The sequence below is a fragment of the Phoca vitulina genome, unplaced genomic scaffold, assembly GCF_004348235.1.
Source record: "Phoca vitulina isolate PV1807 unplaced genomic scaffold, GSC_HSeal_1.0 scaffold598, whole genome shotgun sequence".
Lineage (NCBI taxonomy): Eukaryota > Metazoa > Chordata > Mammalia > Carnivora > Phocidae > Phoca > Phoca vitulina.
This window is the reverse complement of record NW_022590285.1, coordinates 7,419-15,786: the sequence shown is the minus strand read 5'-3', so window position 1 is coordinate 15,786 and position 8,368 is coordinate 7,419. Positions and strand designations below refer to the sequence as shown.

General features: G+C 55.0%; 1 long non-coding RNA gene and 1 pseudogene across 1 annotated transcript; one reads left to right on the top strand and one right to left on the bottom strand.

Moving 5' to 3' along the window:
- Positions 1-1,470: 1,470 nt before the first annotated feature.
- On the bottom strand, positions 1,471-5,922 carry LOC116629317. Its single transcript, XR_004298729.1, has 3 exons — positions 5,553-5,922; positions 4,474-4,604; positions 1,471-1,637 (listed from the first exon to the last, which is right to left on the bottom strand). It is a non-coding gene; the product is annotated as an uncharacterized LOC116629317 (long non-coding RNA).
- A 242-nt stretch (positions 5,923-6,164) lies between these two features.
- On the top strand, positions 6,165-7,580 carry LOC116629318 (annotated as a pseudogene).
- The last annotated feature ends 788 nt before the right edge of the window (positions 7,581-8,368 follow it).

The following is an 8,368-nucleotide window of genomic DNA, read 5'->3' as shown; positions in this document are numbered from 1 at the left end:
GTGATTTCCATCTAGCCTTAGCTGATTCCTGGGGAGACACCTTGTAATTTTAACCAAGGTAGCTAGCTGGAAAATGCATGACCCTAAAACCTGTTTTCGTTTCCCAGTACAGTTGGAGGGACTTAAATTATTCATATAACTGCTTCAAACTGCCACTTTACTTGTGAACTAAAGCGAGGTTCTTAAATTAGTCATCCCAGACGCTGGGATTTCATCTATAGTAAAATGACCAAAAATTGGGGAGGATAAGTTTATCAGTTTTTCCCTGGTAAAAAGTATTTTAAAAATACTACACACACACACACACACACACACACACACACACACACAGGATGATAAATATAAGACTAACATAACTTCAGAATGTGAATTGTTATACAAATAGTCTACAACCATTAAAAGAGGTGCTTATTGAGTGCCTATTTTATCAACCATAATTTTTCTCAATTTTCTATGGACCAGTGAAAACTTTACTACTGACACCTTCAGTATTGTGCTTTGGACTGACATTTGAGGACTACTTTTAAAGAGAGTATACCAAAATTCTTTCTGCTCCGTTGCTGAGAATGCTTGTATACATTTAACTTAGGACTGCTGGAAGTTGGAGCTAAACATCCCCCTCTAAGTCCCCATAAGCTTGACCTCTTTTTCTGCCCAAGCTGCATCCCCTATAGAGAGGACTGGCTACCTAACAGATGGGGCCCCCTGTTTAGAAATCATGTAGAATTTCAAGGCAACTGCAGAGCAGTGGACGAAGCCTGGGGCCCTCTTGAGCATGGGATCCTGTAAGACTGCACAGTAGGCATATTCTAACTTGCCCTGGAGATTTGGAGGTCCTCGAGGGCAAGGATTTTGTCTTAGCCATCTGTCTCCCCAACACTCAGGGCACCCAGTAGGCCCCCTCAAGCTTCCTGCAATAAGAATGACCTTTTACTAAGCCCTGCCAAGGTTCTGTTCATTGTGCTAAGCACTCTGCACCAGATACAGAGTGTCTGTAATATTCCCGGGAAAAGACACCATTCTTATCCCCATCTTATAGATAGGAAAACTGAGGCTTAGAGAAGTGACGTCTCATTGGAGGTCCTAGACCTCAGATGAGAAAGAAGCAGGATTTAAACATAGGCAGGAATCACTGGTTCTCAGTCGATTTTGCAATGTCTGCTTGCCAAGAGTGTTTGGTTGTCACGATGGGGAGTTGCTACTGGCATCTAGTGGGTAGAGCCCGGGGATCCTGCTAAGCCTCCTGCAATGCACAGGACAGCCCCCCACCACACAGAAGGATCCACCCTAAAACGTCAGGAGCGCTGAAGCTGAGAAGCCCCGTCCTGATACCAAAACCCATGTCTCCTAAACACCAGGCACTTCACATTTTCTTTATATTTCACTAATAAATACTATAACGTATTTATTATTTTTCTTACATTGACTTTAAATTGATGTACACCTTAAATATTTATGCCCGTGAAGCCACGTGTTTGATGTGCCATTATTTTTTTTCTGCTACACATTGAAATAAATCTAAAACTATTAAAAAAAAATCTTTGGGGGTAAAACCAAAAGTCATCTCACATACCTCTTGCAGTCTGGGGAAATCATACTTCAGACCCACTTGACTTCTTCCATAAGGGATCCTTTATCTTCTCAGAATAAGAGAATAAAATATATCAAATCAGCGTGTTGCTTGAGCATGGCAAGGGCCTAGCCCGGTTTTGGCTTCTGTTGGAGGAAGTCATCCAGGGGACATGACCTCCGGCTGACCCCGGGGGTAGCAGGTGGGCAGAGGGTCCTCCCCCCTCCGCTGTCCTCAGATGTATATTCCACCCACTGTTCTGGCACTAGGAATCTATTTCAAGGATGCGGCCTTGAGACAGCAAAGTGCTGTTAGGACCATCTGGACCATACACTACTGACCCCCACTGAAGCCTCTAGATAATATAAACTTGTAAGATTCTGGCAGGCAGGCGCAGAGATCCCCTTGTTGTGGGGGGCCCAGGATAAGCCTTGTAAGTTCCTTTGCTTATTACCCCTCCTACTTACCTTTCTGGAGAGGTCTGCCTCTTTTCTTTGGTCTCTCCTTGGCCTTGGTCTGGGGGGGGGGGGGTCCAGTTTCGATTTTCACCCAGGTAGCTCCTTAGGTTTCAAACCAAAAGCTTCTGTGTCATCTCTTTTTCTTTTTTTTCTTCCTCAAGGCTAACAGTCGCTAAGAAACCTTTTTGAAACCCTAAAAGCTATCTGATGAGGACTTATTAACAAACAACTCCCTCCAGTGAGGGCCACTGCACACATAATCTAATTTGCTGACTTGCTGATGGACCCTGGTTGCAAGTCTTGGTAAGTAAAGATTCTTTGTAACGTTGTTCCCTCCCCTAATTGTTGGGGAGTAGGGATTTTGGTCTTGTTGCAAGCCATTCTGCCATCTGACATAATTAAGCCTAGAGCAAAGGAGATTCTTCTTTAGATATTAAAAGTGCCTGTGTTGTAAATAATAATGTCATCATCTCTTTCATAGAAAGTATTTTCATTAAGAGCTGCATTTTAATTTCAACACATTTGCATGAATTCATTTGGCTAGTGGTGGGGGGTGGTATTTGATGATTTTTCATCTTCCATGAACTTGCCAGGTGTTTCAATTAGGAAGTTTCTAAAACCCCCTCCCCCACTCAGGAGCCCTGAAAGAAATACTTTCTCAATCACGTGTTCTGAATGGGGGCATGTTCTCAATAACCACACATCTATTAGCAGGTAGTGACTCTATTGATTGAGTGGACATACCCAGAGGAAAGGGACTTTCTTCCGGGGCGCCTGGGTGGCTCAGTCGGTTAAGCATCTGCCTTCTGCTCAGGTCATGACCTTGGGCTCCCTGCTCAGTGGGGAATCTGCTTCTCCCTCTCCCCCTTCCCCATGCTCTCTCTCTCTCTCTCTCAAATAAATAAAATCTTAAAAAAAGAAGGGACTTTCTTCCTTTAAAGAGGAAAATGAACCTAGACGGTTCTTCCCTCTTATGTTTTTCAAAGGCTTGGGAAACAGGTGTGGACAATATTCCAGAGTGCAGCAGCAGCCTTGGCAGGCAGGTGCAGCAAGGGAATTTGGTTTGGGTGAAACTCAGGGCAGGGGGCGGTGGCGGGGCAATAGCAGGCTTAAGGTTTGGGATCTGGCAAATAAGCCATGAGGGGTAAGATCAGGTGGGCTTCTTTCCCAAGCAGGATCCCTGCACTCTCCTTGTCCCAAACAGGGGGCAGTCTCTGTTAATTAAAGCTGGGAACTGCGGCCAGAGTGAGTCTCCTCTGAGGACCGGACTCAAATGTCCTGGTGACAGGCAATACTTTACGGAGATCGGAGGCAGCTTCTAAAATGGACTTTTCTGTCTAGATTTTGTCTCTTTTCGCTAAGATTTTTTTTTCTTTTTTCCAATTAAATTTAGAAGTGTCTGAAAACCCCCAGCACTTGGGGGAAGGTGTCTGTGACCTACTCTTCTATCAGGTTGTTGCCCTAAGCTCCCAGCCCTGATGCTGGCTGGGAGGTACCTCAGTGGGGTGCAGTGGGGTGGGAAGGCAGGAAACCAGAGATTAGAAGTCTGGCAGGCTGCATCTAGCCCTGGCTTTCCCATTTGCTGGCCACTTGACCTTGGACAAAGCCCTTAACCTCTCTGAGCCTCAGCTTCCTGGACCTTGGCAAGTCTGCTGGAGCAGCCCTCCTGGATTCTAATTTAGTGCATAGAAATATCCCAACCCCTCTGCAAGGTCCCCACAGCAGAAACTCCATTGTCTGTCCCTTTCCTCTCGGGTTAACACCAAGGGTCTTGCATTGAAGACCTGAACAAGTGAATCAAAGCAAACTGTAAATATTTTTTGAGTGCTTCTCACATCCAGCGCTGCTGTAGGTGCTGGGAGACTGCACGAGTCAAGGCCCCTTTCTGCCCTGGAGTTTACCATTTCAGTGTGGGGAGACAGACAGAAACCAAACATATATTGTAACATCAGGTGGATAGGGAGTCTGGAGGCCTGTTTTAGGAAGGCATTACCTGCAGTGGTTAGAACACAGGCCCAGGAGTCAAATTTCTTGGGTCAGAAGCCAAGGGAGGCACTTCCTCCCTGTGCTACTATGGGAAACTGGTTTAATTGCTTTGGGCCTCAGTCTCTTCCTCTGTTGTGTGGGCCTGGTTATATTATCTAGCAGATAGAGCTAAATGAGATCAGTCCCTCAAATGTTGTAGCAAATATTCCCAGATTGTCTGCTAGATGCTAGGCACTGCTCTAAGCATCTGTGAGGAGGTGATTTTAGAAAAGACAAGCTTAGTGGGCATGTTGCAAGCACTGAATAAATGTCAGCTATCATTAGCTCACACACCAATGCTTGTGTTTGTAGAGACTCACACAGTGGTGGTGGGTGTGGGTCGACAGACGTGCCACACTATCCTATTTTGGGGATCCCATTATGATGGAGCTGATGAATTTAGACTAAGCAATTTCATACCTTGTCCAGGTGGGTTTGGGACAAAATACAGCCCGCAGTTCAACGAATATTCTAGGGCTGGTATACTCCTGGATATGCTCCATCAGTGTTGGCCTGGTGTTTTTGCTGGAACAGGGTCATTCTTGGCTAGTCTTTGGGAAGACAGGTGACATTCATCAGAGAGAAAGCACAATTAGCTAAAGTCCCTCTCCTTCTGAAAAACTTGCAGTAGAGTCCAACACCCACACTCCATGCTTTTTCCATTAAGGGGACCCAGGATGTCATTTTATTTGTGGCCCAACTTTTTGGCGCTTTGAAAACGCCCGGAGAAGCCCCCGACTGCAGTCCTATGGAGGGGATTGTGGTGGAGACATCATTTCCCTGCAAATCGCCTAGCTGACTGCAAAGTGTATACTTAGTTAATGCAATTAAAAACAAAACGCAGGGGCGTGTGGAGATCTAAATTCGGTGTAGCAGCTTTGGTGCACATCCCGTTTTGGGGGCTACCGGAGTCAAATTCAAGCAGAGGAAAGAAGTGGGAGAAATGCGAGAGGGCCGCCGGATGACTGGAATCGGCTGAGTTGGAGAAGGCCGATTTGGAAACTGCTGACAGGCGACCGGAGGCTGGAAGCTGAGGGCCCAAGGCCGGACTCCGCAGCACTAGGTGAGGATGTCTGGGGCGGGGGGGGGGGGGGGGGGGGCGGGGGGGGAGGCCGGGGGGGGGGACGCAGCAGGGGGGGGGGGGGGGGGGGGGGGGGGGGGGGGGGTTCGGTGAGCACAGGGGCTAGCCGGCTCCGGAGACCCACACGCGGGCTCCAGGTGCGGGAGGGTGGCTGAGGCTGGGTGCCCAGGCCTTGCGCTGCACCAGATCTGGGCGCGCAGAGGCGGCGCCGCGGTGTGCCCTCCTGTGGAACGCAGGGAACGCTGCGAGGTCGTAGAGGGACAGAAAGTGGCAGGTCCAGGGGCCTAGGAGAGTCCAAGGAAAGACATTCCGGGACGTGGGACGTGCCACTGCCTTGGCCTTGTCTGCTGCCTCCTCCCTACCCGCTGCGCTTCTTTGACTATAGTTCGTCCCACGGCCCTCTCCCGGGGGTGCCTACCCCGGGCCCCAGTGGCTTGCCACCCCGCCTTCTCAGCTCAGCCTTGGTCCTCGGCTCCTCCCCGGGAGTTCCACCATCCGGGAGGCGCGCCTGGCTGGAGGGCGCAGTCGGGGGAAGGGCGAGGTGGTCCGGTGCACCTGGAAAGGGCGAGCCTAATCAGACTGTGCCCCCGTCTGCTTTGGAGTGGGAGCCACTTAGTCTGTCCTTATCCCCTCCGAGTCACCCCTTCCCTGGAGGGCATTTTCGAGCCGTAGCTTGTGCGCACGCACGCCTGAAAAAGGCACGGCCGGAGCCGCCTCTGCGCCCAGAACAGGTCTGAGCCGCGCCTCCCGCCCAGAGAGGGCGCGGGAGGTCCGGCAGCGGTCCTCCACCTGCCGGGAAACCCGAGCGGTGCCTTCAGCCCCGGCGGCTGCCGAAGAAGCTCCCCCCTCCCCGCCCGCCAGTCAGCCTAGCTCAGCTCTGCGCGCCCCCCAACTCGCTCCCGCCCGCCCGCCCGAGTCACCTCTTCCGCGCCCCCGCCCCTCTCGAGCTCGCGCCCGTTCCACCCCCCCCTCCTCTGCTCACCCTCCTCCCCTCCCCCTTCCCTCCTGCCCTCTCTTCATTCCACAAGTGTTGCTTCGCTCTCTCCAGCGCACTTGGCGAGCTGGAGAGGTGAGAAGGATCGGGCGCGGGGCGGCTTGTCCGGAGCCGCCGGCGGAGGGGAAGCGCGAAGAGACCGACTCTCCCCTGCTCGCCAGCCCCCGCCTCTCCCCGTAGCCGGCGGGACCTGCACCCGGCGCTTGCCCCCGCTCATCCTCCCCCCGCCCGGCCAGGCGCGCTCCTGCCCGGCCGGCCCCTCGGCGCGCGGCGCGCTGGAGGCGAACGCGGGCTGAGCCGAGCGCAGTGGCCGCCGACCACCGAGCGCCCCGCGCCGCTCCCTGCATGTGCGGCCCGCGGCGGCTCGCAGCCCCCGGCAGCAGCCTCGGCAGCTTCGGCCGCGCCTCGAGAGGCGGCTGCAGCGGCTGCAGCGGCGGCCGAGCGGCCGAGCCCGGGCTGGGAGACACGATGCGCCGCGTCCTCCGGCTGCTCCTCGGCTGCTTCCTCACCGAGCTGTGCGCCCGCGTGTGCCGGGCGCAGGAGCGAGCGGGGCACGGGCAGCTGGCGCAGCTGGGCGGCGTGGTAGTGCTGGCGGGGGGCAACCGCTCCGGGGCCGCCTCCGGAGAGGCCGGCGAGGGCGCGGGGGTCTCGGACGCTCCGCCCACCCGGGCGCCCACGCCAGACTTCTGCAGGGGCTACTTCGATGTCATGGGCCAGTGGGACCCGCCGTTCAACTGCAGCTCGGGCGACTTCATCTTCTGCTGCGGGACTTGTGGCTTCCGGTTCTGCTGCACGTTTAAGAAGCGGCGACTGAACCAGACAGAGCACCTGCACCAACTAGGACACTCCGCTGTGGCTCAACACCGGCAAGCCCCCTGCGCGCAAGGACGACCCCCTGCACGACCCCACCAAGGACAAGACCAACCTGATCGTTTACATCATCTGCGGGGTGGTGGCCGTCATGGTGCTTGTAGGCATCTTCACCAAGCTGGGGCTGGAGAAAGCGCACCGGCCCCAAAGGGAACACATGTCCAGGTGGGCTGCCTCCCCCCTCCGCCTCCCCTCCGGGCGCCGCTCTCCCTGCTCTTCCCTCTCCACCTTTCCGCGGGCAATGGCGCTCCCTCTCCCAACCCCCCGCGTCTCCGCTGGGGGAGGTCGCCCGGGAAAGCCAACTTCGGCTGGGAGCGCGGAGAGGGGGCGCTGGGCACCGCACAGGTGTGGATTTGCGCGTGTGTATGTGTGTGTGTGTCGGGGGTCTCTGCCCCCTTCACCCTCTCGCCGCCCCCTCCCGCCTAGGATTGAAGCGGATCTGAGACACACAGCCCGGGAGCCTGTGGCCCCGAAGTCTTGGGTTTTGGGGAGGGGTCCCCCGCTCGGATTCCACATCCTAGCCTCTAGGTAAACAGAGCAGGCGAGCTCGAAAGGGAAGGGGGGCGTGTGTGAGCCCGCGCGCGCGTGTGTGAGGGAGGGAGGGAGGGACGGAAGGAGTGTGTGCCGCCTGCAATTCGTAGGGCTCGCGAAAAAGAGGCGAGGGAGGTGGAAGGAGAGGGGAGGGCGAGAACAAAAGCCCTGCCTGGAGCGGCCTCCTCGCTCTCCCTGAGCTGCCTGGTCCCTGCAGTTGGGACCTCGGTTGCCTCCCCCTGCCCAAAACCCTCGCCCCTTTCCCCGGTCACCACCTCTCCTTGCTGGGGGCCGCGGCCTCAGCTGCGCGCTGAGCCCCTTGCCGGGGTTGGCGTGGACTTCAAGGGCGGGAGCCCCGTTCACCAATCCCCACCACCCCGCCGCCCCCCAACACCCTGATTCGTCAACTTTCCCGGTTGCCTTATTCATTATGCAAGTCCCAGCGCGAGCAAGTGGCAGCAGATGGGAGAAGGCATTTGGGGATTAATGGAGCTATTTGCCTTTTGCTTTTTTAAAAAGTGTCTAAATTGATTCGCACAACTTTGGAGGCGGAGGACACCGCCACGGGGACGCAGCCCCCAGACCCAACAGAGGCCAGGGTTGGCGTGAGGTCTGGGCGGGCGGGGTTGAAGAGCGACAGGCAGTCTTCCAATAGCTGGAGGGTTGGGCGCAAGCTCGATCTTCTTTCCGAGTGTGGGCAACGGGGTCGCCATGTGTCCCACCGCCTACACACAGACACACACCCTCCCCACACCTCCGGCGGGGACCCATGTGTGCGCGTGTGGATGCACGCTCTCCGTGCGCCTGCCCAAAACTGAACAAAGAGACCCACCAAAACT